The sequence below is a fragment of the Mirounga leonina genome, unplaced genomic scaffold, assembly GCF_011800145.1.
Source record: "Mirounga leonina isolate KUSES-001 unplaced genomic scaffold, KU_Mleo_1.0 Mir_154, whole genome shotgun sequence".
Classification (NCBI taxonomy): Eukaryota; Metazoa; Chordata; class Mammalia; order Carnivora; family Phocidae; genus Mirounga; species Mirounga leonina.
In genome coordinates, this window is record NW_023270389.1 from 53,938,763 (window position 1) to 53,946,545 (window position 7,783).

General features: G+C 36.2%; 1 protein-coding gene and 1 long non-coding RNA gene across 6 annotated transcripts in view; one reads left to right on the forward strand and one right to left on the reverse strand.

Annotated features, from left to right (window-relative positions):
- The window catches only part of DNM3 (dynamin 3), a 559,032-nt gene that overhangs the window by 248,614 nt on the left and 302,635 nt on the right, over positions 1–7,783 (reverse strand). The window lies entirely within an intron of this gene.
- On the forward strand, positions 517–6,889 carry LOC118014474. Its single transcript, XR_004680290.1, has 2 exons — positions 517–3,261; positions 4,838–6,889. It is a non-coding gene; the product is annotated as an uncharacterized LOC118014474 (long non-coding RNA).

Below are 7,783 nucleotides of genomic sequence, written 5' to 3' on the forward strand. Positions count from 1 at the left end.
GCAAGCCGCTGACAGATCCAACAGACGAGGAGGAGGAGGGAAAGAGAGAGAGAGAGAAAAAAATGAACTTATCTGCCCTTTTGACGAGTGAAATACCAGAAAATAAAGTACCACAGGAAAGCTCAAAAAAGTTTGCAAATGAGCCCTGACTTCCAGTGTTCAACTTTCTGTTTACTTTTTTTTTTTTTTAATCTACCCTCTATCTTCAAATTACTTTTCTAGCCTGGACCGGACAGCAAATTTGTACTTCTACACTAACTCACTTTCAGTTGGCCACAGCAGAACTGTACATCTCGACTCTTTTTTTTTACAGCTTTTCCATACTGAGGCCCACTTCCTGCCCAGTTGAGGAAAAAAATCTGGCCTGAAGATGAAATGACTGCTTAACATTACACTAAAACATCTGGTACCATTTTATGCACAGACCCATGTCTGAGAGCAGGCGATTCTAGCGGTCTCTCCAGCGGCACAGCGCATACCCAAACCTCCCCAGGGTGACATCATCCCATATATGGACTCTCCAGCCCAGCCCTCCCCCTTTTCCTGGTCCTAAATTCATTGCCAGTTCCCCAGTCTGCAGCAAATGTGCCACGTCAAGACTGGAAATCACAGCCCTTGAGTGTGTCTCAGTCAGTGCAGCAGAATTCAGGGGGGAAAGCCGAATGCAACCCCTGGTGCAGGAAGGGAGGCTTTTCCCAAAGACCAGGAGAGGATTCTAAGTACATAGATGGAAGCTTCTGGAGATCCTGCTCCGTCGCCCCAGTGTTCAGACTACCTGTTCAGGACAATGCCGTTGTACAGTAGTCTGCACATTGGTTAGACTGGGCAAGGGAGAGCAACGCCATGGACGGCTGGGGACAAACGTGGCTGTTTCCAAGGAGAAGACTTTCGTTTGCTTTTTCAAATCTCATACCCAATGTTTTTCTTCACAGGTTTTGCACACTAGGGACCCAGAAGCCCTCGGAGACACTGCTGAGAAAGGACTACTCGAAATAAGACCTGTGGGTAAGGCCTTCTTGACTGCTCACCTGGTCTGTGCCCAGGAGAGCTGAGGTGGGGAGCCAATGATTTGCGTTCACATGCGAGAGAAACAGAGGGATATGTGTGATGGAGAGCTATGGTTTACTTCTGAAAGAGTAACAGTATGTGGTATAGAGCGATTTACTGTATGTTATTTGATTTCTGAAGATTTATAAGTCAAGTATTTTCTTAAGTGTAAAGTTTTTCCCACTTCCAAATGAAACATGAAAACACTCCAAGCACTTAAGAGTAATTTAATGAGGCTAGTTTTTAATTGTTGAAATTAATAATCCAAGGACATAAAAACTTACTTGAGTAAGAGCTGTAGTAGAACTTTTAACACCCTGGGATTGAGTCCATTTTGCTTCAAAGTAAAGAATATTTGCTATTTTTAAAATGCTATCCGAATAGTGTTTTGAAAATTTACGTACATAATATAAATACCAGGAATAGTAGTATCTAACAATAAAAGAGGCTGCCAAGTTTTTGCCCACCAGACAATGCAGATGGGACTGACCCAGAAAAGAGCGCCAACCCAGAACTTAGTGAGTCAGCAGCTGATTAAGTCGGAGAATAGAAGAAACCTCTGTCTTCAGATATCCCAATATATATCTCTGTGTTACAGTTTTTTTTTTTTTTTAAATCCAAAAATGGTTGATAATTGCTGGTCAGCTGAGACCTCATGTCTATATTTTACAATGCTTCTATTTCTCCGAGCATTTAAAATGATAAGGTACTTTGTCTAGAAACCCACTGATAAAAAAGGAATTTGTAAACGAAGGCAAAGTTTTCTTTGGTCAGTTTCCAGCTGTCCTGGAGGTGAAGGGGGGTGGGGGGGAAGGTGGGAGGGAGGAAAACCCTCAAGCTGAATGAAATCCCAATAGAGAGAATAATAGAGAAAGTCTGGGTTGCAATATGATCCATGCTGAACTTTAAAGGTGGGCCTCTTAAAGAAAGTTCTGGAAAAATGTTACTGCCTCACCCCTAAGTCCCTCAACCCCCATTTATATCTACCCCCAAACTATTCTATATAATGAAAACATCTGTTCTATAGTTTTTATGAAAAAAATGAATGTGATCTCTTTTGTCTTCCTTTAAATTCTTTAAAATTACAGTGGTTCCTGAACAAATCCTTTTCTAAATTGTACATTTTGCAACAATTCAAAAATTGTCACAAGTTCTCTTTTGCAAAACATTTTATTACAAAAAGTTCCCCAGGTTATCTTTTGTGAAAACAATTTACTTTTTAAATCACCCTTTTGATTATCCCCAAACTGGTATAAAGAACATATTAAGTTATCTCTTCTATCCATAGTTTTTAGTTAAAATATAAAAAGCAAGGGTAAATTTAGTTATTTTCTCCACTTAGATGATATAATAAAGCCATCCTTTGTTTTTTCTATTGTGACTTGGAGGCTTGCATATTAAGTATTTTTAATAGAACAAGAGATATTTAAAACCTATATAGTTCCTTTTACACAAGGAAACTGAAAAAAAAAACTATTAGGTAATTACGGAAGCTTACTCTCAAGAAATATATTTTTACTAATTGATGCACTTAACTAAAGAAGAAAAAGAGCTATAAGGGACTTTGGCAATGTTTAAGTTTTTCTGAATTTTTTTTTTAACTCTGTATAAATGACAGAATTTCACAACTTGCTTTCATTTCATGTATATTTAATTTAAATGTCTTTCTTCACATTTAATGGTCTTTTTGACTCTAAGAAACTAAACGCCACTGCTCGCCCACCAATTTTCTCCCTCAGGATGACTTTTAGTCTGGAGATAGAGGGGACCCGATGGTGTCCTTGGCATAAGTACAGGAATAGGAACCTTAAGAATTAATTTGTAGAGGGGTAGCCGAGGAGTGCGTGCAAGTGCTCGGTGGAGTCCCGACAACCCATTTTTGATGCAAGCTTTTAACAAATGAAAAGGAATCGTACTTATTTTTAAATTGCATGAGCTAAATTAAGCATCAAAAGTAAAAGCTCACTTTATAAACCCTTGCTGACTGAAGGCAGGATAGGATGGTCGTTTATACGCTGGTACACACGCCAGCATGTATACACACATATCGTAAAATAACCTTATCTCTTTCCAGGGCAATTAGAGCAATGTTTAACTTTATTTTGATATTACTTTATAAGGAGATATACAAATATTTTAGAGGTCATGGGATCTATTCCAGAGGAAACTAACCAACAGTGACATCTTCAACTAAAACTACCGCTGCACATGACGGTAAGTATTAAAATTAAACATTGTGCATTGTCAGAAAGAGAAAAATGTTTGCGGAGTCTGTCCAAACTGCATTTCATAGAAGCTTTTAGTTATTTTTCATTTTAGTGAGTGGATGACTGGTAAGTTAGGCTAGGTACTGGGTTAAAAGGAAAACTTTTTTCTGGCATCCAAGAAAAGGAAATTTAGGGCCTTAGCTTTAACACCATCAATTCTTAATTGGAAGAGGATCAATATAAAACAGTTTTCAAACCTCACTCCCTTTTTTAAGCCACGGATCTCAAAATCAAAGAGAGTTTATTTACAATGAGACAAAATTTCAAACTGATCACTTTCTTACAATTAGTCAATAGGTTAACGTCCTTCCTGCTTCACATTTCTGTCTTTCGGCCCAGATAATGGTGTTTATGTTTTTAAAAGACCAAAATATACTGTCTACCCCCACCTCTCGCCTTACAGACCACCCAAGTTTTTCATGTCATGGGAAAAAGGTTAGGCATAAAACTTCTAATGAAAGAATCTCCCCCCCCTTTTTTTAAGGAAATAAAAGAAAAATACAACTTGATAATGTGAAAAAGTTCACGCATCCACCAGCGTCCATCCCTGCTAAAGAGAAGCCAAAGCTTTCAATTACTCTACAAGAGATCTGCTCTTTAAAAACAACCCATTTTCCTCTTTTCTAAGGAGAATATCCCACCCACCACAATAATGTCCAAATAATAACTGAGCGACCTTCATTCAGAAATCCCAGCTTAAAATAACTAGAAGGTCAGGCTCTCACCTGAAAGGAGACAGGCAATTGTCTTTCGTGAAGACAGAAACTTTCTTACTTGGTTTCTTTCATCTTTTCACTTGTGTGCTGCAAACTATGTAAACAGAAATATTTACCCAGGTTTTGAAAGTCTATTAAAAGCTTTATCAGTTTTAATAAATAGAGATAATGAAGTAAATTAAGGAAAATAATTAAATCTTCATTTTGAATTTCCTGACCTATCGTGACAGCCAGTTTCCTGAAGTTGCTTTGGCTTAATTTTGCTCTAAAGGATTTAGAAGATAATTCTAAATCCTCTAAAGGATTTAGAAGATAATTCTTTCATTACATTTTTTTCCTTAAGATAATAAATAAAAGACAAAGGAAAACAAGGTGTAATAACCATATTAAAAATTACATGGTATGATAATCATGTAAATAGCTCTTTCATATTTTAGCTAGTATTTTAAGTGGTAATGAATGGATATTCATTGGGAATATCCATTCATTGGGAGATGGGAAAAAAGTCTTAAATGTATTTTTCAGCCTTCTGTCTTTTTAACAAGATTAAGGGCAGGTTCAACATAACTATGAAGTATGCATATGCCACATACTTACTATAATTGTAGTTTAAAAAGCTATTAGAAACATAAATTTTCCAAAAGTCTTATGAATAGAGTAGTCATTTTTCAGCAAGATTTTTTCCCCTTGAAAAATAAGTTATGGTTTTTCAGGCTCAAATATTTTTGGATTATCTTGGTTTAGTAAAACTGTTTCGTATTAAAATATAACAGATAAACTCACAAATATTTCTTTCTATTTTTTCAGGTTGCATGCATCATTCCTTTAATTGAGCAGAGTTAACTGGATCAAATTATTTGTGGGAGAGAGAGGGAAAGCTATACAGAATTACAGTAATTTTTAATTTCCACCAATATATTCTTTGTAAGTGAATCACTCTAAATATTTTCTGTTACACTGAATGCAGCAACAATAACAAAATAGTTTCATAAGGTATTTGTTTTTGCATACTCTGACCTTGTGATTATCTAAATAGCAGCCAAGTTTACTGACATTTTTGATTCTGTCAGAAAAAAAGAAAGTTCTCTACTCAGAATGTTGACCAGAAACAGAATCAGACATTTATTTTCTTGAAATCAAATAAATAAATGGAAAATTGCTCTTATCACCTCTTTGTTAAAACTGTACCATATCTAATCAATGCATAAAAGTTCAGATGTGTAGAAAACTATAATTTTTCAGTCTCTAAAAATATTTTCCTCTCCATAAAGTTTCTATTTGCTATTTTCTCAGAATTTTATAATTAAAGGGAAATAACAAACTAGGTGTTTTCTTTAAAACTCTTTGGAAAAAGTCCCAAACTACACACTCCTTGGACAATAAGATTTCGTTTTGTTTTTGAAGAAATCCCACTTACTGGAATTCTATCTAAATATTTTGTTTTTTAAAGGGCAGGGGGATTTATTAAATACCTCTATGGATGTGAATGATCATTTATATTAAAATAGCCAGTAGGATTATCCTTGAGCCACCAGAATTACATTTTCTACCTGTGTATTTAACACCATTAACTCTTTCTTGTATAAATTATAAGAAAATTTTCTAAGGGGTCTGGTTTTACTTTTTGGATATGAAATAAAGTTTTCTTTCCTACATTTAAGGTCCTATTCTGTAACTGTACTGTACCACCAATGTCCAAAACACATTCTGAGCATCACTGTGGGTAACGACTTTTTAGTTTATACCCTTCTGGTTCATGGCCCGGCGCTGTAGTTAATTAAGAGGAGGAACACGTAAGCTCACAACCGTTTCTTATTTGGTTTTCACATCCATACTTAAAACCTTTGCCTTAAAAAGACTATGAGAAATTTAAACAAGTTCCCCTCTGCTTTATGAAGTATTGGCAAGAAATGCATCCCCTTGTCAAATCCCACTATCAAAGCATCGGATACCAAAGTTGGCTGGTTGAATTGCCAAATAGATTAGGCTTGTTAATTATTTCGAAAATGGCTGCCGTTTCCATGTAAATGACAAGTTTCTTTTTCATGGGCAAGGCTATGGTACTTATCGACTACAAGAAACATGTATAAACATAGTCTTTATCTTTAACTTCAGTATGAAAATATGCAGAGTTTTTGTGAAGAGGAAAAACATCTGGCTCAATGACTCTGAACTCTGACTGCATGTGGGCCAGTAATAATAATAATACGAATTGGATTTAAGAATAAACCTTGTGTTTAATCTTTTTGTTTTGTTTGTTTTGTTTTGTTTTTTCCTTGAGATTTCAGTGTGAGTGTTCTGTTACGTCCATTATCCATGTTAGCATGTCTGGAACAAATGTAAAAGTGTACTTTCTGAATAAAGTCAAAAGTCTCACTTGTTTTAGTTCCATAATGTTTTAATGTTTAATTCTATTGTGTGTTTTTCTCCCTTCCCCCGCCCACCCTCCAAAATCACCAAATCTGGAAAACAGACTGGTTGTGTCTGCCCATGAGCAAAGGAGACCCGAAGGAACCAAGGGCCTGGCTGGACGGCGTTGTCACGTGACTGCCTGTCTACACTTGCTGTGCAGAACATCCGCTCACCTGTACAGCAGGCACAGACAGGCAGTCACATGACAACCCAGCCTGAGGGACAACCAGCCACTGAAAGAGAGCAGCCCTCACACCATAGCATCTACACCAAGAGCTACGACCAAAATGAGGGGCGCGGGGGCCTGGGGGCCGGATCTGTTGGTTTAATACTTAATTCGTATGTATGATTTTATTATATTATATTTTGATTCGAATACTGAAACCCACCGAAAAGTAAAGTGAGTGGTGCCGATGAAATACAATAAAACCCATTTCTGAAAATGTTCCTGTGCTTTCTATAGTTCTCTTTTCCTAATTGTTGTCAGTAAATTCCTACCCGTGACATTTATTGTACACAGCTTTGCAGCACCCCATAATCAATATGACAAAACAATATAACTTCTGTCGGATGCTTGGCAGAGAATAAGTGATTCTAATAATTCTACTACAAAAACTAAGTTTAGTTTTCTATGTCATGATTTTTTTAAGAGAGAGAGGGAGAAAAGAAAACAAGGGAAGAGATAATGTTCTCTCAAAGGGATCATGTATTTTGAGTTAATAAACTCTACCAGTTTGGGTCTAGGCAAAACATAGTGAAAAGAGTATTTTGAACATAATGTTCATATGTATTAGAACAGTTGCTTCTCCTCTGCTGATATACAGAAAATTGAAATAGAAGCTCGGATATTCCCAAGTGTCATGATACACAAAGATTTATTACTTTGTCATTGTTTAATTAAGGAGGAGATTACACTACAGTTCTGAAGGTGGAGTTTCCAGGCCAACGCATTCACTTGGAAAACATGCTCCCATTCACTGTAAACTTCGATACTCCCGAGATGTTCAGGCAATTCGATTATTTTCAAAAAGAGCAAGGAAAGGGATCAATGGTAATGCAATGTATATTTTACCATATCTCTTGAGGAAATGTCAAAACTTCAGTTTATACACTGTGAACTGGGGTGAAATGATCAGGGCTGGCTTGTGTATATGAATGTCTCAAACACTCATGGGTAAAAAAGGTGGGAGACAGATAAAATTAGAAAATTGTCAACTTTGACTTGGTTCACTAAAATGTTTTAACGTCAGTCTTTAAAATTAATTTCATTTTCCTGAGATTGTGATTGAACCTTCAAAAATGTAGCACAAGACTACATAAAATTTTCTGGTTTCTTCAAAA